The 25,658-nt window shown below is 37.9% G+C and overlaps 2 long non-coding RNA genes across 2 annotated transcripts; one reads left to right on the top strand and one right to left on the bottom strand.

The window, feature by feature from the left end:
• Positions 1–2,572: 2,572 nt before the first annotated feature.
• On the bottom strand, positions 2,573–12,516 carry LOC140681931 (uncharacterized). The gene is made up of 3 exons (XR_012053152.1): positions 12,359–12,516; positions 10,599–10,637; positions 2,573–3,618 (listed from the first exon to the last, which is right to left on the bottom strand). It is a non-coding gene; the product is annotated as an uncharacterized lncRNA (long non-coding RNA).
• LOC140681930 (uncharacterized) lies at positions 10,578–17,671 on the top strand. The gene is made up of 3 exons (XR_012053151.1): positions 10,578–10,926; positions 12,704–12,831; positions 15,715–17,671. It is a non-coding gene; the product is annotated as an uncharacterized lncRNA (long non-coding RNA).
• The last annotated feature ends 7,987 nt before the right edge of the window (positions 17,672–25,658 follow it).

The following is a 25,658-nucleotide window of genomic DNA, read 5'->3' as shown; positions in this document are numbered from 1 at the left end:
CCAGCAGATGAGAAGAGGCAAGGATGATGTAATAATATTGCATTCAATGGCACTAGAAATATTAATGAAGCAATAGTCACTAACAAGTAGTTTTAAGATGTGGCAACAACACACGTGTAATCAGCCACTGTTTCTACTAAAAAAAACACATTAAAAGATAACACTGCAAAGTTCCCCAGGGTAAACAGGGTGCCAGATGTCTCAGTTGAATAGTGCTGTGGTTAAGGGACAAGGACATAAAAGGGACATGAAAGAAATTCCTGCTCTGCATGAGAAAGTGTAAAAGAAAAGGCATGAGGTATTTCCGGAGAAGTGAATTCCTGACTGCTACACACAGCTGTGCTGTGCTACTCCCTGTGCATAGGAGCATCAACAGGGGACAGAGGATAACATATTTATTTGGGAATGTTATACTGCATGTCATACCCTAATGTATACTGCATCTATGGTTTGAGACTTACAGATCCCCTGAACTTGGCCCAAAGTAAGTGAGAAACATGTCCTTCTGACTCAACATATCCCCACTTGTAGGCCACCCATCAGTTTATGGCCACAGCTAAGAAACTGGGGAAAAAAAACCAAGAAAAGTTAGAAGAAAAACAGGGTTATGGAAGGAAGAGTCTGCCATGTCCTACATGACATTTTCTTGGGCTATGACCTTCAGCAGAGCATCTGGGTCCTGTTCTGGTCATGTTTCACAGGTGGCTCTGCTGTGGACCTATTTCTATGCAATGACTCAAACAATTTAGACAACACTTATTTTCCTGACACTGTGTAGAGATAAGGTATTTACTATATTTTTTTCATAGCTAATTGTGAGTGGGTTAGGAAAATAGTGATAAGCTGGAAATACCTCAGCAGCATTCGATCTTGGCAAGAGGCATGTCCTGTGACTGGCATGTCCTTCACTCTCTTCATATATGGAAGGACATGAAGCATCACTTCCTTGGGCAGCGACAGCCGTGATTCTTTACAGCCACCCTCCACCTTCCCCTGCTGGGTCTCAAAGGTTTCAAATCTGCATCAGACTGAAAACATCACAGGTATTGGCCATGGTGCTTGCTTCATTGTTCAAGTGCAGCAGAAGTGTTTTGGTGAATTCAAACTCTTTCTTTGTTATGAAGTAAAGTAGAAAGTAGTGTAGAAAAGCATATCTTTTTAATGGTGTGATGAATCTCTCTGTGGTTTTTGAATCAATGAGAAGCGTAACAAAACTGTTGAAGGAAAAGCTAGAGCTCACTCTATTTCTACATCTTTTGGATACTGTTTTCTATGGCAACTAAGCTTCATATGTAAAAATGAAAGAATATTTATTCTTGTAGGTTTTTCCTTTAGTGGAAGCTGGGCCTGGAGAACCATGTCAGTAAATCAAAAGCATATCACACTGTTTTTACACATACAGTCTGTGTTTCTCCCATTGCAATCTGAAAAGTTCATTTTTTTTTTTGTTGTTGTCCATGCCTGTTGGAAGATCTGATAAATGCATATGCAAGCAATTTCTTTTCAATTCAGACCACATGAGCCACTTGCAGACAGCAGATAACTATTTGGAAAATGTATGATTTGTAAGGAGCTTTAGAGACAACATATACCAGACTGTAGTATATGACTGGCCATTTCCTTCTTGCTAAATAATACAGTTCTGAACTCATCCTCTCTACTTATACTGGGAATTACAGTGTGTACTTGAACTGTCTCACTGGCTGATAGAGTGTTGGAGGAAAAATACCAGATCATTTGAGTTACCCATTTAATTCTCTGTCTTAAGAGAAGCTTGCTGTAACTTTTTGTTGCTTGATCTACTTTAAAATAGTTGAGTTTTTACATAATATATTCCTCCTAAAAAGATAGCTGCAAATACTGAAGGCAAAAAAAATTATCGGATTATGCAGGAAATCTTATTTCAAAACATGAAATAAAAAGCTTTAGATTTTTACATGCTCAGATGGAAGTGCTACTATCACAGAAGTATCATCATCAAGAAAATCACGACTCTGAGAAATGCCATGGCTGTTGCCACTTTGATTTTCTTCCTAATGGAAGATCAGTCAGTTTTGATACCATTACTTTTTTACCTTGAAAGAAAATTTAGGTCAAAATTTCAGAAGCAGCATAGAGATTTTCAAGCCCATGTATAGGTCAGAAGTACCATCACAGGAATTTATTCCCTGCATATGTGTGTCCTTGTGCATATGTGAATTGCTGTGAGATGAATTGTTTGGCTTATTTTTGGTGTCAGGGCTGTAATGCAAAGCTTTAATTTCTTTTGTGTTGAATAAATTGACTATCAAGCAGTACTCCATTGGACTAAATTGGAGCCAGTTACGGCTCCAAAGCAGTGCTAGATCACTTCCAGCAGAGAAAACACTGCAGGGTATCGTTTGTGTTTCTGCATGCAGATGATACAGAAATGCAAAAAGAACGATAACTGTTAGAATATAATTGGGGGGGGGGGGGGAAAGCTGGAAAACAAATATCATGTCACAAGTAAATGTTAGGAGTTTTATTTTGATCAGCAGTCCAAGAGATTCCCAGAGATGTCATATGACAGAAAAGAAAACTGAAAGGGGAAATTCCTGATCGCATTTATACCATCCCAGACTTACTTCGACATCCATTAAAAAAGAAAAAATACGTGTCTCTGTGTAGATATGCAAGGCAAAATATGCCTGTTAGAGCACTTGCTAGAATGTAACGATTTTTATGTCATTTTAGAGGAAAAAATCTAAGCTCTTAAATATGAAGAGCTCTACATTCTCACCTCAAAATGTAATTAAAGATAATTTAAAGTAATTTTCAAAAAGAAGAAGCTGCCAAAATGCCTAAAGGTTAACATACTGTGTTGTGACAAACCAGGTAACCACTTAGGACACTGGATATTAAGGCTGTTCTCCAGCTTATTTCTCTGTGTGTCCATCCCACATGATGCAGAAACCTTGAGCTCATGTGATATGTCTTTACAACACAGTACAAGGTCTCATGGACCTCATGGGCTCACAGTACAAGGAATGCACACACAGAATCACAGGAAGTAAGGAAGGATCTAGGTATCTGCTGATATGATAGTCATTTGGATAGCTGGCATTACTGTGAGGAATCAGAAAACAAACCCTTGTGAAGAGCACAGCAAGACTGAGACTGTTGGACTGACTGGTATAATGGATGCGGACCTGCTCTGCATCATTTCTCTCCCCAAACCATGACTTCCTGGGAATATTGTGTCACTAGTCAACATTTACCTATGTGCTCAAACTCAATCCATACTTATGCCTAAAGATTTGCACTGAAATTCCAACACTACCAAGGTCTGGCAGAGCCTTCTGTGCTGAGGGCAGGCATGAAACAGGTGCTTGGGGTGCAACATCAGACATTGTCATTACTTCACAAGAATTTTTTCTTTAATTTTACTGACAGCAAGGTTTGCCATAGAACAAATGATCATTTCTTTAGAGTTCCAGCACAGCAATGCTGCATGTGTTGGCTGGTGGGAAGAGTGGAGGAGCAGAGCAAGTTGAGCTTTCTCACAGGGCTGGCGTGTGTCGTCCCCCACGGCACCCCCTCCACCTCGGATCACCCTTTCAGGAAGGCTGTGTGAATTCCATGAGCACAGGATGGGGGCTGCCAATTAAAAAAAAAAAAAAAAAAAAAAGCCATGAACTTCTCACTTTGGGACAGAAACAGCATCTGTTGAGTATTTTCTTGATTCTGAGCACTGCAAGGTCTGCAGTTTTTCAGCAACTGTTTTAGTAGAGGAGGGGAAAAGTCTTCAAATCTTTTGGGAAATCTCCGGACAACAATTTTCATTAATATTTTTTGAGGATTTTGAGGAAGTCTTGAACTCCTCATTGACTAGGATAACATTCCCATAGTGTGTTCCAACTTCTGCAAAAGCCATTAATATAGATTTCTTTGAGCAGTACAGCTCTATCTGCTAGAATAACACATTTGCCATGCAGAGTATCTAATTGGCTCCACATAAATTGAATGTGTCACAGAAGAGTTCGAAGGGCACAGAAGTCTTTTATCATGTTTCACTTTACCTTTAAATATGAGATAAATGTGGGATTTGCTTAAGTATAAAATGCTGGGGGTTTATCTCACCTTTCGGCAAGTATTTCAAATGTCCTTTGATGAATTGCTGTACAACTTTGAGCAGACAAAACTAAAACTCAGGAGAATGTGTTACATGTTCTGTATTCCCTACAGCAAAATAGCAAAAGGACAAAATTGAAGTTTTGTCACAGGGCAGCAGGTGAGATTTCAAGTATTGCAGACAGATATTCCAGAATGAGCTGTAATTGGATGGTGAAGATTCTTAAAGTATCACAGATACCTATGAAAAATGATGTAGGCACAGAGGTATCACAATGGAGGGCTACTTTTGGAAAATATGAACGTCACTACTTTATTTTTTGTTATAAAAGTTTCTGAAGTGGAAAATGAAAGGGATAACAGAGGCTCTCTGATCACCTTCACACTGTCACATATTAATAAGACAGAAAAGGCAGTAGAATTATGTGAAAGGGAGCTTTGGCCAACTGCTATCATTGATGAGGCCTGACAGAGGGAAGTAAGTAAAAAACATACTTATATCTAGTAATAGACAAGCTATGGATGCTTCAATTGTTAACAATTTTCCCTTCTAACAGCAAACCACAGTCTTTGTAAATATTTTGTGTTACCTTCAGTAACATTAGTTATAAAACTTCAGAATAAACCAGTTTCTCCCGAAATTTAGTACAGATTTATTGGATTCCTCAAAGCCTCTAACAAGAAGTAAGCCTCATATAAACCCACCAAGGAGTAGTACAAATATCTGTGATCTGAAGCTTGTTGATGGCAGTGTCCTTCACCTGTGATTCACTGTAGAGAGCCTAATGCTGCAATACACATTTTCAAGGTTCACAGTGGCAGTTCACCAAAAGACATCACTTAGCTGACCCCAATAGAACCTACTCATTATCCCTTAGCTATTGAATCTGTTATAGAGAGGCAGGATATTCTTCAGTTTCTAGATGATGGAGGTTGCTCACTACCTATTTATGGAGATACAGTACCTCATAAGTACTTTTTGGTGCTTTTAACACTGTTCTCACATGTGTTTTTAAACTCAGCAAACTGATGCTGAATGTGCTGCAGTATGCATGCAGCATATCTATGTTACTTCATTCCTTTTGCTTGTGTACACCTATAATTGGGTATGTTCTACTTAAATCAGTTTGATGAATCTCATTAAAAATAAATCAGTCTTCTAGCTTGCTTACTGTTATAATCCAAACATAATAAGAGACAAATTCAAGCTTTGAAAGCGGATTACAGACAAGATTTAATACCAAAAGAAAATAAAAATATAAGCAATAATGGCATAAATAGCATTAAATTTACTTTTTTCTTAATTCTAAGATCTGATTCAATATGGGTTTTACATGTTTAAATCCAGAGAAGTTTTGTTAAAGTCAAAATGCCAGAGTTTTTTAAAGTTGTTTAAAGTTTTTTAAATTTCTTATCTCAAAAGTTACACTTTGGAGTTGAGCTGTTTTGTTTATGTACAAGGCAACTTTCACATTAGCAGTAAATGCTTTGGTAAAAGAATTAGGATAATGTCTAGAGGTTCTGTTGAGGGCTACACTCATCTCTTAGAGAAATTAATTTAGTTTATTAATGTCAGTGTGTTGAAATCCATGAAACAATGAACTGTGTATTATATATTCTCCAGCAGCCTGCAAATAGATGCATTCCCATTAAGGTATTGTATGTGGCAATCAAACCTTTCACAAATTATAGTTTCAGAAGAAGTAATTTTCAATTTCAGAGTAATGTAATATGGGATCAGCACAGTATTCTCTTTACACAGCCTGGCTGTTTTCTATTGCCTGTCTCTGGTTAGTTTCCGGACAGGACTGCTGACAGAGTAATGACACATGCCCCCCTACATTACCATTATGCTTGTGAAATCTCTTCTGCTCTCTGGGGACAGGGAGGTGCAAGCAGCAAACCACGAAATCTTCTACCACTGTTTCATGGAACATTCCTTTGAAAGGTTGTAAATCCAGAAAACTGCCAGTCTCTGTGAAGAATATGGGTCTGTTCAAATACAGTCTGATTAGTCAGTCACAATTTTAATTAAATCCTTCTGTCTCTTCTTTGAACTGCTTCTTTCATAGGTGATTTTTAAACTTCTACAACTGAACTTTGTTGGTCTTGCCACACACACCGGTGTTAACACAACACCAGTGGGCAAGACAAGTGGATGTAAAACCACTTGAGTATATGAGGAGCTTGCAAAGAAGCAAACAGGTAGGAGGTGAAACTGTGGCTCTGTTCCCCCGAGAAGACAGTCAAGAACAGTGATTTGGTCTGTGAGCCATTAATGATGAGTTCTAAGGGACGTTTTGTGAGCTGCTCACACTGCTGTTGTCCCTACTCTTTCTTTCTTTTCCTATTTTAAGAAGGGCAGAATACAGGATTTCAACACCTAAGTCCTCATTGCCTCTTAGAGCGACCTCTCATTACATTCCAGGCTCTGATATAAATGAAGACACAGGCAGTAAAAAATACCCATAATGTTTGCTGCAAAGATAATTTTGCTGCTGCACTTACAGAGGAAACAAATTTAGAGTAAGAGATGAAAGAATATAGAATGATAGAGCTCTGGTTGAGACTTACAGGTCCAATGCAAAAGGCAAGATCAGATCTTTAAAAATAAATATGGACAATAACAGTTTAGATATGAGTGATCAGGGAGATAAAATGACCCACAAGTCCAGAAGTATCAATATTACCTTAATACCAAATCTCAGAACCCATGGGAGGAAGCAAAACCTCAGGAAAATATCAGTTTTATCCAAGCCATGTGAAATATTATCTGATATTTGTGCATTGTGTCAGACAGAGACACCAAATGCAGGAGGGCTATGGATATAACAAGGGATATGGATTAAGGAAAAAGAGAGTACTTGGGAATAGCTTGTGATTGATACTCAGCAAATTATAAAAGTGGTCCAACCAGTTCAAGGAAAGAAGGAAAGTGAAAAGCATGGGTGTTAATGGGGAAAATATAGAAGGACAGTTTAGAACACAGAAACAGGGTTCCCTTATATTTAATTTACAGCAGAACTGAGAAGAGCCAGAAGAAGTTGAGTGCTTTGAGTGAAAACCATGTTGAAAGTTCTCTCATCACACTAGACATATCATATTATAAATTCTACAAAACCCCACAAATGTTCCTGCCTCATTTCTCTTATGCTTTTCCCCCCAAAATAATGCCAATTTTGTTAATGTTGCCCTTATAGTGTTTGGAAGAAGTAGATATTTTCAACATAATGGCTGTTAGCTGAAAACTCTTGGTATTTGTTTTTATCTATGTAAAAATTATTTTCGATGGAGTGGGGGTAGACCTATCAATATGGATGAGTGTTGTAAGTCCCAGGTCATGCATGCCAGTCTCATTAGCAGAGAAACACCAAACTGAATTATATTAGTGAATTTTAAAAATTGATCTGGCATGAAGAATATATGACAATAAAATCTGACTGTCTTAGCTAGACTAAGACAATTATAAAATTTCTTGGTGTGAGACTTTCAGTGATAAATGATACATTTATGTGGCTGGTGGGTCTCTGTCTGTTCCTAACACAGATCCATGGTCTCAAAGAGAATCATTCAAATCCTGTGGAAATCAAGATGAGTCTTTTTACTGTCTCACATTCTGGCCTTGTTTTTACTAGTAGATATGCAGCATCTGGAAAGCATATGTAAACTGTGGTAAATTGTCAAGATTTGCAGGCTAACTCAGAAAACCAGGGGATTTATATTTTGCATTTAAATACCCTGTGCTGATTGGTAAACACTAATCAATCAAAGCTGCATACATGCCATTGCTTACCAGGGAAACAATTTAAAACAGGTTCTAGCATTTGCTGGACTCTGTTACCGGAGAGTTTTGCTTCAGTTCTCAGCATGTCCTGCGTTCATGGGAAGAAGTTATTCAAAACAGGAAAGTATTCTTTCTCACTTAATTATGGTGACAGTGAAGTGTATTTATTTAGTTTCCTTCTGAAAGTTGTTCTACATACTTTAATATCAATGTTCTAAATATTGTCATTTCTTCCAGTCTTTCATAAGGTGTTAGTAAATCATGCATTCCTAAATCACAAGTCATGTATATCAGCTGATACCTAAATCTTGACAAATTAGTTTTCAGCTCAAGCTATACAAGAAACTGTATGTTCCAGTTCCCACCAACTCAGAAATAAGCTATGTGGTTATTAGAGGATAAAAAGTCCTTTGCCTCTTAGGCAATTCTCTTCATCATAATGGTGAGCTCTCCAATGTGTTGCCTTCTGGGACAATTGTTATTTTATATAAATATATATATAGTACTTACAGTGCCATCTGACTAAAAATTAAATATTGCCTCAATGGCTCTGCAGGACTTCAAACACTGTGCTTTTGTTATGGATGCATTTTCCATAGAAAATGAAGGCCTATATTGGGTCTTAATGGCCTGGAATGCACAGTCTCTGGAAAATCAAGGTAATGAGAAGTGAGCAGCCTTCATAATCTACATCATAACCTACATGCACGGTAACAACCAGCATCAGGTGGGTCCTAGTGGTTTGCACTGGATGTGTATTTGTATGCTGAAATACCCCTGCGATAGTTGGAAACTCTATTGTCCTGAGAAGCTCTTACCAAGCAGTGTCATTGTAGAGGCTGTTGTCAAAATGTGGAGCCTTTCTTCACCTCAACTTAGCTGAAATATGTCTGAAACATCTGCAAATTGACTGGTCCAGCTCTTCCTGGTCCTTAACCCATCTGTTCTCTGACATTCTCCAGACTTCCAGATGCTTTCTCTAAGTCTTCCTTAAGCCACCCTATCAACTTAGTGCTCATTCCTTTTCCTGGACCTTTACACTGAAACCCTTTTTACATAGCCCTTCCCTACCAAGCCCCTTCCTTCCTTTTGTTATCTAAAGCACTTTAGAATGCCTTCAGGTTCTGGCACCTGTAAGGATAATTTGGCAGAAAACAGAATTCTCATTTCACTTTAAGCTCATTCCTCCAAAAGAATTAGTAAAGAAAAGTACAAAAATCAGTTAAATGTTGTTTTTTGATTAACAGACTCACAATGGGGAGATACTGAATGATCAGAGCTGTAAAAGTAAAATTGCATCTTAAATTGTAGGATATTAATAATTTCCGAAATATTTAGACCAGGTGCTTTCAGTCCTTTTGAGGGCTGACAACTGATGACTGAAAAAAAGTAAATATTTTTATTGGAAAGTGGGATACTGAGACTCTTTATCTCTAAATGTTATAGAATTATATCTCAGCTAATATACAATTATATCTTATAATGAGCTTGTTTAAAACAAAATAACCACCATTTCATGAAATAGAAGACAGGAATGCAAGCCCATGGTTTTCCTTTTTCAGAGTCTTGTACTTATGCTGATTATCTGAGGCCTGGAAGTTTTCTGTTCAAAAGTTTTGAAGAAGGTGCACAGTCTACAGACACATTGCAGAAGGTCAAGGCCAGTTGTCAGATTTCAATACTCCCAATTAATAACTATGCTAGCTTTGTTCTAAACACTTAAAAATATATTTCCAGTGATTGCAAAAATGTCTCAAGAATAAGGTCAATTTTTTTGACTTCTAGGATCAGTCAAAATTTATATTTAAGTTTATATAACATAGCAGAAATGTATATTTATGTAGGGAATCTGATAAATAATTAGCAACAGTTCTTGAATTTTATACTGCTTTTATATGTTTGAATCTTGTATATCTTCTTAATGACTAGCATTAGAGAATCTACTGTTCAAAATATAATCTACTAATCACTAGATGTCAAATATCCCTTCTGACAGTTTACAGTGTCTTTCAAACTCTGCTTGACATCAGAGAGTTACCCATTAGCTTCAGCTTTAAATCTTGCAAAGATGCTCTAAAGAGTCTGATTCTGTCCTCAATGAAGGTAGGAGAAATGCCACAAACACAAAAATATCCAGAAGCAGCAGCTGGCCTTGTGTTAAAAGATTGCTTAGCTAGGAGGGATACTATCTTGCATCAAAACGCTTGAGGCGTAGCTATGTGATATATTTAGAAAAAATTCAACTGGAAAAAATAGGGAGGTAAGTCCTATGATAGAGTAGACTGCCATCCCAACTCCTGTCAGGTTCAAAAATTATTTCATAGTAATCCATTCATCCATCTTTACTGTTTTTGAAAACACAAAATTATAGTGCAAATTATTATTTATTGCATTTCCTTAAATTTCAGAAAAATGTGAAAATCCTTCTAGCCATTCTAATTAATGGGTGATGTGTAGGGCTTGTGATACAAGTATGCTTTTCTAAAAAACCTCAAGGTGTGGTGTGAACATGATGCATAGGCAGTTATTTAGAGTGATAAAAATCCTCCCTACATCCATAAATAAATTGCGACAGTAAGTTCTCAGTGCTTCAGAATTCATTATGCCAGTTTTTCATCCCAAAATCTCTCTTTGTGGGCTGCACTGCTTTTCTGCTTATGCTATTTGATTTCCTGGAGTTTTCTCTCCATATTGGGAAACAGGAACTATTTTTACCAAATACCTCACACACAGTTTCCAGCTTCTGTCCTGATTTGAAAATCTGTAACAAAAAAGAGTAGGGGATGGGTGCTGCAAACAAAAGCTGTTAATTTTCCAAAGTTATATTAAACACTGTGTTTGAAATTTCAATTATATATATTTTGTTGTATACTATGTAAAAGCAAAGAAAAAAAAAATGCAGTCAACTAGGCTTCTGGAAAGAACATTTTATTTTGGTAGATGCAATCAGATGTCTTTTAAAATTAGGCTGTGATTAGAGGTTATGCATGGACAAGAATCCCAGCAGCCCAGAGCAGCACAGGCTACTCAGATTGTGGATCTACATGCATGTAAGTAGTCAGATCAAATAATTGACTTTATTCCTGCTTCTTGCATAGATGCATAGAGAGCAAGTAGTACCTTTTCCTAAAGGTTTCCAGGTTTCAAAAGCATAAGAACTTCAAGAAGAAAAAGTGGAAAATGTTCTTTATAGACACTACTCCTGCAATTAAATCGTGCCTTCTGTGCACTCTCCAAGAGGTGTGCAAGTATGCATACAATGTGGAAAATGATACTCTGAAAAAGAAAAAAAAAAATCCTTTCCCTATCTTTTCTGTAGCTTCTCTTAGAGATGTCATATTTCTTTAAGGTGAAACAGAAGTTTATTTAACCTTTTTCACAGGAGGAATATTTCCAGTTCTAAAGAGAAATCAGAGAGAAGATACAGAAACACATTTTAAAGATTGCAAAGACAGAATTTTAAAAAGGGAAGTTAAAATTGTGTCAGAATCAATTCTATTGCATAAATTTTACAAACCTCATGGAGATGAATGTTTTTCTGAAGAATTTGTGGCAGTTATCATAGTAAGTTATACTGTTTAAGGACAACTACCAGCTATCAAGAGCAGCTGCTACACACTGGTTAAATTCACTGTTTGTTTGTGCATTTATCAACATGATGTGTTATCTATAAATCCTTGTAATTTTTTTTCTGAAATTATGCTCACATCATGTACTTCATAATAGGTGCCTGGATCTGAGACCTTGTAATTCATTTATGAGACACATTTGTGTTAGAGATACCAATTCAATAGCATGGAAATGATTGAATAGTTTCACCTTTACCAGGTGGAAAAAAAGCCTTAGGAAGCTGGGCTCTTTTAGTAAATTTTAGTAGCTCATCTCACCACTGTCCTACCAGTCAGCAATCATTGATTGCCATTATGATGGTAACCATATGTCCCTTGCTCTAAACCAGCACTTAAGGAAAGCTTCAGGAATCTTTATTGAAGAAGCTGTCTCTTTAGGCAGATGATTTTTTTTTTTTCTAAATGACATGATAAGACTGATAAAAACCTCACTGTAAGAAGTTGTAGAGCTTTTAAATAGCAGATGGTCCAACATGATTTGTTATTGACTAAGTGCACCCATGAATTCTAAAATACATATAAAAGCACATCGCCCTTTGGTAAAAGTACAAATATAACCCATGAACTTATCTCACTGCTCAAGCAGCATTTAATGTCTGCTAAACAACAGATGTTGAAACATATGGAGACATGGCTAAAGGCCATAAAAATATAAATAATCCTCAAACTTTTCTGTTATTCTTTAACTATATTGGTTCCAGCTGACACCCTGAAAATGCCTGCTTGAGCATCACAGGGAAATCTAACTCCCTATTAAGTGTCAGCTGTGTGTAGAGATCACAGTACAAGTTGTCAACACCGGGAAGAAATAAAGCAAGGACTCAGGAAAGAAAAGACAATATGATTCACTTACTTGGGAAGAAAAGACATGGCTTGGGTCTTGAGAGCAATGAATAAGAAACAGACTGAATGGAAAAAGTGATGTAAAAAGGATCAGTGAGAATATAGATTTAAAGATGGGCACTGTCCTTTGAGCACCACACTTGCAAGGAGAAATCTAGAGCAAAGCGTCTGTTCTGTGTGTCTCTGCTTCCAGCTAAATTTGTTTATTTGCTGCTGTTGCTGGGGAGTGGAAAAGGGAATAGGGTTTTTTTACTGCAGGCATTTCAGTTTAACTTGCTCAAAGTTCACTTTTTTTTTTTTTTTTTTTTTTTGGTTTGGAGCCCTCTCTTTTTAGATGTTCTTTCTCTTTCCCCAGTGAGCAGGAGAGAGCTTGTTTCTCGAGTACCACATTTCTCCTCATTCCCTTTTGCTGGCTGTGCTCTATTCCTGACAAAGAGAGAAACTATTATTTAGCCCAGGCCTGCTCGTGTGAGTAACTACTCGGTAAGTGCGGCACCATGACAGTTAGTGGTTGCCTTCAGGGAACTGGGTTCCTCAAAATATTTGGCAGCTTTTGACTCCCTGAAGGAAGACTAAGATGTGAGGTAGGATCCCATCACTATCTGCATATGCAAAATTACCTCATTTACATTAAATAGCAGTAGCAGAGACAAGCCCAGAAAGGTCTGGGCACCATCTGAGCGCCGCTTTTGATGTTTCAGCCTTGCCCATACAAGTTCTTGCTGGTTAATGTTTCTCACAGCACGTGTATTCTTTAAGGGCCACAGACACAAAAATTAAAACCTAACTTTTTTATTGCGTTGAATTTTGGTGCCATATGCTGCACTAGTCCACAGAGTGAGTTTATTCAGAGCAGTGACAGCTAAAAACAGGACTGGATTTGGACTGGTTAACAGCACTTAGGAAAAAACACTAAAATTATACCACCAAAAAAATTACCCATGCTCAATTAAAAAAAAAAAAATAGGGCCTCATTTTAAAATAAAGTGAAGAACTATTCATAATTCTGGAGTTTTACAGGAACTAGTAAATTATTTTCTCCCCTTTGCAGCTGCACACAGAAAGGTGGGCAAGTAATGTGCAGCACATGGGTTGCCCCTCTGTCTGTCTGCATATTTAAAGCATATTCAGAGCCTTGATCCATTAAAATCAACAGCATGGCTATGCAGAAAGAAGACCAAAATAACATTTTTAATAAATTGTTTTGAAAAAAATCCATGGATGGATTTTTTTTTTTCAGAGATTCTTTAGATAGTATTTGTTCTTAGAAGGGTTTTTTTGAGGAGGGATAATCCAACATCTATTTTTACTGAGCTGCATAGTTTTCTGCTCCATCTCAGTACTATGAACACCCACATACATTTTTCATTCACGGAAACTGTGTGAAACTGCTTCCTGCTTCTCATTATCCTATCCCTGTGTCTTCATTACCACTAGTATTAAATCTATGTATTCATTAACTAAGAACTAGAAAAATCACAGATGCACAGGGAGTAGAAGTTTCTCACAGAAATCTAATGGTTGAAATGTAAATCTGTCTACTGCTGAGATGTAAATTCAAACCCAAATGCAACCAGTTCCCTGGAAGGCATTTGGAGTCAAAGTCACAGCTGCTAATCTTATTTTTCCTCCCCTTTGCTGGGCTGGCAGTGTCAGCACTGCAACTCTGCCAAGCACTGGAAGGAACAACTGAGTTTTTCAGTATGTCTTCATGTTCAAAGTTTGGTACAAACATGGATTCAGGAGGAAAGACCAGAGATATGTATATCTCAAATCTATTATGGGACTCAATATAGATAAAGATGCAATGTTTATAGTACGAGAATAAAATGAGATAACCGAATTAGAGGCTATGGTGTGAACAACAGGAGATATTATTTAGCTTGAGTTATTGAATCGTTATGGAACATATTAAAAGTTGAAGGCAAGCTGGAGAAAGTCCAGCCAAAACAGTGGAAGTAACAAGAAATGAAGATGTCCTGCAAGGAAATGTTGAGGAGAAAAAAAAAATTTATTTCATGTAGAAGACACAGGGACATGATAACAGTTTCTGGTACATAAAGCTTTGTTGTTGAAAATCTGGTGACCTACTGTTCTTTTATGACCATAGGGAAGGCAAGAATTAAGTTTGAATAGTTACAATAGAGATTTATAATAGTTGTTACATTTCTTTTTTGTGTCAGGAAAAATGGAATGGGCTAACTGGTTCAGCAGAGAAATCTAGGGATATCTGGAGCATAATTCATGTAATATGGGTTTGGATAACTTCTTTAGAATAAGGCAAATCACACCCTTGGAAGTACCCATTTCTCCCTGGGGACTCCGCAGCAAGCCTGGGGTGACTAACTCTGATGTAGTCATCCTCATTCCATCAGATGAATCCCCACACCAGATGTCCAGCTTGGCTTGATAGTCCCAGAGCACAGGGGCCATCTTGGCACTATGACAAAAAATAAGGATGTTATTTTTTTTCCTGAAGTTTTGTCAGGATACCAGATTTTCCCTGTCTCTTCCTGTCAAGCTGCAACCCTGAGAACAAATTCATTCCCAGCACCAAAAGAGATGTCAGGACCTCTCCCGTCCTTGTTCTTGACCCCACCACACAGGCCAGCACAGGATGGGGGTGTTCCCATCTACCTTACACCCCTTAGAAAAAAAAAACAAACAGCACAAAGTATTTTTCAGAGATTATCAGAGGAGCATTACTTCGTATGATTCATCCTACTCCTGTGCTGTGACTACAACTGAGCTCATCAACTAAGATCCCACTTTTTCTGCTGTCATAGTTAGTAAGATGAATTTAATAGAAAAGAAAATTGAATACTGAGTTCCAAAATCATGAAAAGGTTACCAATAGTAAGATCTGATCAAACTAGAGTAGAAAATGAACACATGGATCAAGGAGAAACATAAAATAATATCAATAAAATTGATTAAGATTATCATGGAACAAAAACTGCGAGTAATTATCTCAGGAGGACCTTGACAGCCTGGACCAGAAGTAATCTTTCTGATGGTTAGCATCAACAAGTTTTAGATTATATTGACATAAAATATATTTTCCTCACAGATCAGCAAAAGAAAAAACACCTCCTTTAAAACAATAGTTTTCAGCTGAGTAAAATTCCTGTTCATAAGACAGTGTTGCTGTCTATTTGGTAGCTAGTATAACAAATTCTCATTGTCTGACTTGCTATAATGTTACTGAATACTATGATCCACCTGCAGACAGAGTCACCAGAGGTACAAGCTTTTTACTTAAAGCAGTTTTCCTCAGCATTTTAAAAGCTACTTTCCAAGAAACACCTTTGTTTCTTCCAGTTTTTCAGAGCTCCAGGTAAAAACAGAATTGCTTTTTTTCTACAGCCTTCTGGAATATGGCCAAGCATTGAAGACTAAATCATTGCAAGTCAAGGCGGGCTCTTCCACTCTTCCTTCTGCATCATTTGCTGCCCACTCTCCGGAGACTGTCGCTTCCATGGAAATGCTTAGGTGCACCTGCTTCCCAAACTAATTTTGATAAATAGTCCTTGTCAGCACAGGTGCTCTAAGAACAAACAGAGCCATGAGTGGTTACAGGGGCATTGGAGATGGCAGCATTTTGGTGCTGCTCAGGCAAATCCAGGACATCATTAATTCAGAATTAAAAAAAAAAAAAAAAAAAGCATGTTTGTTAACTAAGCCTGGAGGAGGTGGGACTGAGCAGAAACATGAGGAGTATGACACTATCCTTTCCCCACTTCCTTGCTACACCTACCAAGAGCTTGCTCCTGAGCTTCCCACTCCATATGGAGAAAGCTGCCCTCAGACCCATGGCAGTTTTGCTTGAATGAGTGTTTTGGAATGAGGTACACTGCAGACAGTGATGCTTGTTCATGGGGCTTTTTCTCTGAGGCAGGGCCCAGTGCAGCTGGCTCAAGGAGCAGTGATTGTCCTTTCTGGAAACCGTGGTTTTGAGTGTAGGGTGTATTTGGGACCATTTACACTGACACCAATAGCTTCCACTCAGAAATTAATATTTCATTCCTCCCTATTCCTAACTGTTTGGGATTCTGGGCTGTCCTGGAACAGCTCCCTAAAATCCTGCAGGCTTCAGCAGGAGCTAGTGAGATAAATTCTTCAGTGCTGCATTTTGAAGTAACAAAATGGAGTATTACTTTTAATTGTTTTTCCAGAACTTTTCCTTCTCTTGAGGGTTTCAGGAGTGGTGGCTCCAATGAGCAATGCTCCCTTATTATTCAGAAATCTTAGTGGAAACATTCACGTCCCAAGATGAGCATGAGCTTAAGTGGTTTGGTGGATGAAAGCCAGTTTGCTCAGCAGCATCCCTGTTGGATAAGGTGCCTACAAAATAGAGAGAGAAGGTATATTAAAAATCCATCCATCACATACAGCACATTTTACCTATCCAGAATCCTGCTCAGATGCATTAAGGATATATTTTAATTTCTCAGATGCAAAGTCATTCTGCTCTAGTAATTTCAAACTCACAGAGGAAGATATGCTTTCAGGGAAACTCTTAGTGAGCATAAGATAACTGTCGGTGCTCGTAGAGGTATACATTAGGAAGATATATAGATGTATTAAGCACATTGGGCTTGAGTCAGAACTCACAGAAGGGGTTATAAAGAGGCATAAAGCTTTGGTCCTGACTCACAGAAATAAATGCTAGATGGGAACTACAGTGTTTGTATTTGGAATATAAACACTTCAATAAAGAGGCAGCTAATGCAGTCATGACAAGAAGAAAAGGCCACAAAGGAAACAGCAGCAGCACTTTGTACTGAGATGGATACACTCCTACTCATCACTGAAGTCCTGGGTTAAACTTTGCATTTGTTTTCCTTTGTGTTAACCTCAGATTTTTAATCACTCTTCAACCTTTCTTAGATGTTCTGATTACTGTTGTGTTCACATATGGGGTTTTTTTGCAAAGAGGTATTCATTATCGCAATATTCATAGCGTTTCCATGCAACAGGAAAAACATAGGTCTTATTGAAAATATATTTCATTGGGTTTCTGCTTCCATTGTCTCATCCTTATTTCAGTTGTCACTTGAGTAACTTCATTAAAAATTCAATCTTTCAATATGTGATGCTTTACCAAGTCTGCTACCCAGAGAGTTTTTGAAGTATTTCACAAATATGAATGAAGTAAGAGTCATGTAAGTTGTGTGAAAGTTATTTAAGCTAGATAAAGATAACTGTGGTGATTTTGGGAGCAGACTTTTAGCAACAGGAGAAATGGAAGTAAAAATGTGTACAGTACAGAAATAAAGCAATTCTGGAGCAAATTAAATAACACCAGTTGCATAACAGCAAATTGAACCAAGGTGAATTTCTTTCATTTGAGAAAGGCAACTGAAATGAAAACCTGGGAAACTTCATCCCATTCTTTACCACTAAATAGTATCCTCAACATCATTTTTAACTGGGATATTTTTGTTAAAGCTAGTCGATAGAAACTATAGACCCCACATGGAAATGGGAATTGCTAGTCTCTGAAAATTTGCCAAAATAAGGGCAAAAAAACGGAAGAAGTAGTATCAAGCATCTAAAGCCTAGGGGGGAAAAAACCCCAACAGAACAAGGTGAAAATATTTAAATTTTTCATTTCAGTCTAATAGTCGGCAATGAAAAGATTAAGTGGACAGGGGACCAGTCAAGAGGCACATTTTCCAACTTACATAGTAGTTGACCTGAGAAAAAGTCAGAGCAGGGCGCTGTGATCTCCCTAGTACACAGGTCACACAGGAGAAATAATTTGATGAGGCACTTGATATAATAGTGTGCAGAAACAGCTGTATATTATTACCTTGTCTTATTTCTCATGTATCACTTTGAGCTGGAGGAGGTACGGGGATGGCTAACTAACAGAAAGCAAAAAGTAATAAAACAGAGTGTTGCCATGGATGGATAGGAATATCTGGGGATTTCCTCTTGTCTTAAGAGGGATATTAATTTTTCTGTTCGACTAACTTTCTTTTAAAAATAGAGCAATCTATCCTGAACCCATGAAAACTGGATCCCAGACTTTTGCAGCATCTACATTTTAAAAAACAGCTGCACAATCAGAACCCAGACAAAAAGGACAGTGTAGTTATAGCAGTTTACAACCTCTTTACAGCAGGTGATCATCCTTGATGTCACCTAAGGACTTAGTCTTCTTAAGCAACCTGAACTGTAACAATTCCAGATTTCTAGGAATCTCTTCCAAAATTTCCTAGGACTGCCAAATATGAACTGTGAACTTGCATCAAATCACCACCCCTTTAAGCTAGCCCCAGATCCTGTGGGGCTGTTTTTCTGCTATGTACATCAAATTTGAGGAAAGGGCTAGCCTTGGAATATCTATGCACATAGGGGATTTTTCTTAATCCCCTTAGAGCTTTCTAAAAATTTTCTAAAAATAAAAAGTTTCCCCAACTTTCTAAAAATAAAACAGAAGACTATTGTCCTTACTTCTTCTGGAGAAGCATGAACAGTGATGTCAGATGGTATAAATTAAATACTAACCTTCACTATGTGAATATTTCACAGCCCATAAGTGGGGCCTTATCAAGAAATTTGTGTTGCCATACATCTCCCTTTTCAGCCTTGTAGCAACAGTGATGCTGATGGGAAGCATAATTTATAGAGACTACAAACTTCAGTGTCTGCACATTGAACTGCTAACTTATACATGCTGTAAAAACAGTTACTGCTCTTTTATGGAATGATAAGATTCAGAACTCCCTGAGTCCAAAAAAGAATAACCTCATAAAGCTAAATGATGAAAGGAGAACAGAAGAAACCCAAGTTTTCTTATTAACAGCCAGAGATATTTTAATCAGCTTCAAGAAGACAAAAATCCTTGCAAAAGCTTGGAAGGAAACAGTAAACACAAGTATACAGAATGAAGAGTATCATTCACATCTACCCATAAAGGAGCCCCAAGAATATCTCTCTGCAGGAGACCAGAGCAAAGCTTGTCTTGTTAGCAGCTAAAATAATTTGTATTTATTGACTGAGATGAAGGCACGGTATTTTCAGCCACTGGAGAGTTGCATCAAAGCATTGTGTCCACAGCTCCAGCTGTCTCCAAATTGACCAGATCAGGAGAAGCAAAGAACTGCATCCCCCCTATTTAGAGTAAGAGTAATACAAAGGGAAAAAAAAAAAATCAGAAATGGAATTAACTTTCTTCATGTATTAAGGAAGAACGATAGAAATGCTTTCATTGTCTCAGCAGAGGTGCCGGATACAAGTATGACAGTCCCACAGAAGGAGATAGAGGCCTTCAAGTAGATAAATAAAATTTTTGAAAAAAGGGAGAATAAGATGGTAAGAAAAGGGAGAATCTGCCAAAATTGTGTTTGAAGTAAAATTCTCTAGTAAGGTTAAATGTAATGAGATATTGGGAGTCATCATCCCTCATCAGCCACAAAGACAGTGATGAATATTAAACAAATTATACAAAACATTTCACACATCTCAAAATAATGCTCCCACTCTATGTATTTTCCAGCCTGTGGATGCTTGTGTCTCCATTACTGGACAAAATATTGAAGAACGTCCTTTTCCTTTTAATTTTGAAAAGTCTGTTAATGTTTACCACTCAACCAAGTAATTTTGCACAGAATTTACTTATGGGTTTTATAGAAATTTTCTGAGCATTAACTGGTAACAAAAATTACAATAATTAGTTTAGATCAAATACTTATCTGTAGTGTTCGCTTCTTTAAATGGCATTGATGATTCCAAAGGATTTTTGCATCTGAACTTTCAAGTCTTGGATAAAATTGACATTTAAATGGGTAAAATTACCATTTTATATTGGAAGTTCATTTCATATAGCTTTTTCAGTGTTAAAAATATGAGCTTTTCTCACATTCAGCAAGTAAATGAAATTAAACTCAGCTTCACCACAGAGTACCTTTTCTGCTTCAGATCCCTGTGCATATAGACCAGAGGAAAAGTATAAAGTGCAGAGAACATGCTTGTGAAGATTGTCTCTGCCTCCTTGACTGAGGTAATATATTCATTTATCCTTCAGAGGTTTTCACTTTCTGGTAATACTCTGAGATGCAAAAATGTCTTTAGATATTCATGTTGCAACAAAGATCAGACTGAGTGGGTTTTAATCTCTGTCAGACTGGGAGACTTTGACAGCTTCACATGACCCATGTCTCAGTTTGAGACTGTATTACTGCTCTACAACCTGAATTAGCCTAGCCATGAAATCAGCCAAAAAACTGCAGCTTGTATGCAATACAAAAACCTGGTATACATTTTTTTTAAATGGGATTCATCAATCTGCTGTGGGCTAGCTCTTTTATAAGAGCAAAAGAACAGTCACAGATTTGGCTTGATGTTTATCTGAAGAACAGAAAATCCATTCTGGACACTTTGGGAATCCCCAGAGGTGTATAACAATTTGGATCTGCTATTACTAGCAGATTTAATGCAATAGAAGTTCTTTAACTGTGATGTTAAAATATTGATTTGCATTATGGACTGCAGAGGTTTCAGAAACATACTCCCTGAGGCCAATTAGACCAACTGACCCAAACATCAGCAATAAACCAGACCTTTATTGTTTGGCAAAGTCTTACCCAGTTTTCTTTTTCTTGTTCCTCTGTCTGCTTTCAAAAAGTGGTCTTATATTTAGCATTACAGCTTTCTGGGTTTTCCAGAGCAACATGTTAAAGGGATGAAGTTTCCTGCAAGGAGACACTCAGTCCTAGGTTCAAGAGCAATCATTTTCCTAAACCCTGCTAAAATTTCTTAGGACACGGTAATTTGTCAGAGAGAAGACAGAGCTAGCAGAAGTTTTTCCTAAAATTCCACTAAATGCTCACCATCAGAGCTGCAATGTGGCAGGAACACAGACAGACAAAGTCTGTGATGTGATGGCTACAGCTCCTCATCCTACAGCATATCCAAAGCATCAGTCTCAGGGAAATCCTGGGACAACCATACTCCGCTCTTCCTCATATAGGATTCATATAGGAAAATCTGAGAAACAACATTCTGTAGCCTAGCAGACAGGGTGCTTTCCCTGAATAGAGAGGTCCTGGCTTTTTGTGAATGAATACAATTACTGACTATAAAATTATTTGGTTTTAAAACTCTCTCAAGTCTTCTGCCTCTTATACACAAAATAAATGTTACTTGCTGGGGCTGACAATAGGCACGTATTCCAGCAGTTTCCTGAAGCACAAGCTCTCATCTTATGGGAGAGAAATAAAGAGATAGGTGTGTCAAAGAAAAAGCCAGGAGGTTTCTAAGGCTCTTGGCCACTCCTCTTTCACTGCTGTGATGCTGCTCATCATATGGGGCACAGCTGACAGGCCCTGTGACTAAGGCTGATTTAATCTTGCAGCTACTTGGTGTAGTTGGCAGCAACCATATTGCAAGTAGATGCTATCAGAAATATGTGAGCCACCAGCAGCAGTGCCTGTGAGGGTGTTACATAGACATCTGAAAACAAATAGTGGAAAAAAAACCAACCAACCCAACCAACAATAATTTCTGTTTACACTCCTCTCTTCACATGAACAGAAGACAACTGCATTTTCCTCAATTGTTTTACAGTGGTTTTCCACTTGGAGAGTCACACATAGAGCTGTTCTCAGGTGTCAGGGAACCTATAATAGCCATGGCAGAGAATCCAGAGTTTAATTGCTCTGTTTCTGACACAGAGCATATTGCAATATTGCCACCTCCCTTCTGCCTTGAGACAAAGCAGGAGCACAGTTAGCACCTACATGGTGGCAAGAAGGCATGAGAAAAGCTGCCTTCTAATAAGTCAAGCCCAGTAAAAGCCAGATTCAAGTACCTAGCAGAGGCACAGATTTATACCTTGGAGTATATTTTTTGAAACTCTGACTACTGAATTTAGTCTTACCAAGAAGCATCTTATTTATATGACAGGAATCCAGTTCAAGACTTTTTTTTTTTTGTTGACTATTATTACTACAAGGCTAAGTGTTTACTATTAGTCCATCATTTTTATCTGGCAGGCTGGCTCCTGAGCAGGGAAATAAGCACCCGAAAAACTCTAAACCAGATCATCAGAGCTAAGCAGGTGCTCAACATATGGGAATCTAATGCAAGACTCTATTTCACGGGGTATTGATGTTGAAGTAAAACTCTTTGATCCCTTACTTCCACAGCACGTGAGCTGCAATGGACTAAGCAGACAGCAGATGTACTTACTAATTACTACTAATTGCTGCTGTCTAGACACCATGTGAAGACTAAACTACCAGCCTTGTTTACAAAACAGCAAATACCTGCATACCTCTCAGATTATTCTGGATCACTGCATGCTAAGTTCACCAGTGCTGAGCTTGCATACATGAATGCCAGTAAGAACAACGGTACATCATTTTTGCATCAGTCTGGACAATTGCACAAAGTGAAGGGAAGTGGACAGTCAAGCCCTCTGTTGCTAACAACATTAATTTTCCTTTGTAAAATCCGTACTGTGTTTTTACTAGTGTGTAGGTGGAAGCAATTTTTTGCAATAAACTCTCAGTCAAAGGTCCAAGAATGAAAAATTCTCACAAAGGCTTCCAGCAGGCAAAAACCTCTCACAGATCTTGTGGCACAAATCATTCAACATCTTTAAAAAGTGGATCATGTACTTTGGTTTCTTTTAAACCAACACCAGTTTAAGTAGTAAATATCATTACCTTCATCATCATCATCCTGTTGCAAAAACAACTCCTTCTGATGGCTTTCACAAAAAATACAATGTAGTACAGACTTCCACAAGCTGGCAATTTTTGCTATGCCTTTCTGAAAATGCTTTGTAATTGTTTTAAAGTCATGAGACTGTATTTATTCCACCTTTCCTCATCCTTCCTACGGAGACCAATACATAAGCTCAAGCAATAAGGATCAGCAATATCACTTTATCTTATTTCTGCCATGAGTTAATGCATCTACCATTCTTCTGCCTCATGATGTTTTTTCCCTTCTTAGCTGTCATGAAAACTAAATGCAGCATTTCATGTCTCAGATGGACAACATTTTAAAATATACATTAATGGAACCTGCATAATAATTTTCTACCTGCATCATACCAATCTTGCACAAGAAAATCTCCCAGATGAGACTGCACAACAGAGAAAGTTAAAGTGAGTAAAGGAAATAGCAAATGAAATAGAATAACGTGGAACTACGTGGATGTGAAGGAAGTAGAGCAGACTTTTAGGGCAAAAAATGTATCCAGAGGGGCCAAGTCAATGCATTCCCCTTTACGTGGAACTAGAGACTTATGAAATTTCACTTGCCTAAATAAGAGAAGAGCTACCATCAAGAAATGGTACCAGATGCTAAAGTGAATCTGATTTTAAAATGGAATTATTACAACTAATGTCTTTCTTAAAGTGTTAGGCTGTTGAGGCTAACGGGGAGGTAGTAAGGTCTGGAAAAAGGTATGTAACATTACTGTCTGAACATGGTTATGAACTGATTTCCCTGACCCAAGGCTGGAATTATCCAAGCCAGCAATGATGGAGGCAAGCCATTGCCAGCAGCCAGCCAGGCACGCACGGATAAACCCTGCCTTGGGAAACAGTGCAATTTGAGCAGTAAGGTAAGCAAGGAAATTTGGTTTTCAAATTTTCCAGGAGAACAGGGAGAAGTAGCAAACTGGTGTAACCAGTGACTACTTTCTCTGTCAGTGCCCCTCAGCCAAAATATCTTCATTACACAGCATGTCAGGCTTAGTTAAACTTGCCTTGTCACAGCAAAACTGGCAGCCTGGGCTTAGGCTGTGTTTGGAGGCAGGAGCTGCACCCCACATTGGCACAGGGTATCTGCATCCAAATATGCAGAGAGGGAGAGAATGTGTCCAAGGCATCACTTACCTACACATGCTTTTCCCCCCTACTGTGCTACATTCAATAATTCTTGGGGTTTTTCCCCACTTACCTGCAGTATGATAACTGTGAAACATCAGTGTAACTCTTCTTGACTTTCCTCGCTTGCGTAGCATTTGGAGATTTGGCACTTATTTGAATTAAAAAGAATAATTGGTGAAAGGACACAGGATTTTTTGGGCACTAAAAAATCCCTCTATTTACATGAATAAACAATGTCATATTTTCCAAGACACACAGGGGACCCAACATCCAGGAACAGCTTTCCAGTGGATGGCTTCCTGCCTCCTTCAGGGAAATAGGACCCAAAAGCCCTTTGTTATTTAATGCCAAACTTTTGTTTTTCCAGAAGCCTTGAAAAATTTCCCTGTCTTTGAAACTTCGTACATTTTTCACTCCTTCCCTCTTCTTCAAAATGTCTTGTCCAATCCTTTTTGCCCAGACCATCTGAATTTGTGAACAGCTTTGTATTCAACTTTTGTTTTGCTTAAAATTGCATATTTTCTTTTTTATAGCTGCCTGAAATACAGTAAACAAAAAGAAACTTAGCACTTCATAATATATTCAACCTACTCAGTTATTCTCAAGATCCTTCTATTTCAGAATAAAGTGCATATTTTGCTGTATTTTGAAGGTTCAGCCAACATTTCCTCAAAACCAACTGCAGAAAGAAAAAAAAAAAAAATAAGGACATGGGTTGATGTTCAAGTTCACACAGTCCCTCTGTCTGGAACTGGCTTCTCTCCAGTTCTCACAAGTCCCTAGACACATCTTACTTTTATTCCTGATGTTTCCACGATGCCAGGTGGCTGATCTTCTGTGTGTCTTCTTGGGACAGCTGGACTTTGCAACACACAATTACGTGCCTCCAAAGAAAAAATTTCTTCTTCAGGAATCATAAGGAACATTAGGAAAAAAAAAACCCCACCAAGTAATAATCTGTACTCAGGGTCAGAAATTAAGTAGTAATTCTTTATGAAGGACAGAATAATTAATGCTGAGGGACTTGTAGAAGGTAAATGAAACATACCTTGTTAATACCTGTGTTAGACAATAACCTCCTTGGAGCAGAAAATACTGGATGCTGAAGACACAGGGGCTCTGCCACCAACTGTTTTGTTGAACCCACCCAGGGGCTGCTGTTGTAGGCATGAGGGAACCCACTCTCTCCTCACTCAGCCTAGATCCAAAGGGTAAAAGCTCTTCATATCTCTTCTTGATCTCAATACGCACTAGAGGTCTTCACAGCTCTCTACCTCTTTCCATTGCCTGTCTTGTGAAATTATACTTTCATTTCAGGAACCGACACCAAAGTATCCCCAAAGCACATGACTATCTGTTAAGGTACTCAATCATCAAGAGCAACTGTTTTCTTTAATAATTAGCTAGAGTTGAACCTAGCCTTTCAATACTTTATTGACACACCTATGTTGTAGC

Source organism: Taeniopygia guttata, chromosome Z (genome assembly GCF_048771995.1).
Source record: "Taeniopygia guttata chromosome Z, bTaeGut7.mat, whole genome shotgun sequence".
Lineage (NCBI taxonomy): Eukaryota > Metazoa > Chordata > Aves > Passeriformes > Estrildidae > Taeniopygia > Taeniopygia guttata.
This window is presented reverse-complemented; position numbering and strand designations above follow the sequence as displayed.